Raw genomic sequence first — 449 nt, forward strand, 5'->3', positions numbered from 1 at the left:
CAATACCTTTACAAAACCTTTACAATACCTTTACAATACCTTTACAATACCTTTACAAATTCTTTACAATACCTTTACAATACCTTTACAAAATCTTTCTAATACCTTTACAAAACCTTTATAATATCTTTACAAAACCTTTATAATACCTTTGCAATACCTTTACAATACCTTTACAATACCTTTACAAAACCTTTACAATACCTTTACAAAATCTTTACAAAACCTTTACAATACCTTTACAAAATCTTTCTAATACCTTTACAATACCTTTACAAAACCTTTACAATACCTTTACAATACCTTTACAAAACCTTTACAAAACCTTTTTAATACCTTTACAAAACCTTTACAAAAACCTTTACAACCCCTTTACAACCCCTTTATTTGACGCCACTTTTCTTTACTTTCAGTCTACCTTCTGCTCATTGTCTGTTGTTTGCCTGTTT

At 28.3% G+C, this 449-nt stretch overlaps 1 protein-coding gene across 1 annotated transcript in view; it reads left to right on the forward strand.

Annotated features, from left to right (window-relative positions):
• Nucleotides 1-449, forward strand: part of LOC116693080 (secretagogin) — a 14816-nt gene that overhangs the window by 5656 nt on the left and 8711 nt on the right. The gene's annotated exons all lie outside the window — the stretch shown is intronic.

This window comes from Etheostoma spectabile, chromosome 7 (genome assembly GCF_008692095.1).
Source record: "Etheostoma spectabile isolate EspeVRDwgs_2016 chromosome 7, UIUC_Espe_1.0, whole genome shotgun sequence".
NCBI lineage: Eukaryota > Metazoa > Chordata > Actinopteri > Perciformes > Percidae > Etheostoma > Etheostoma spectabile.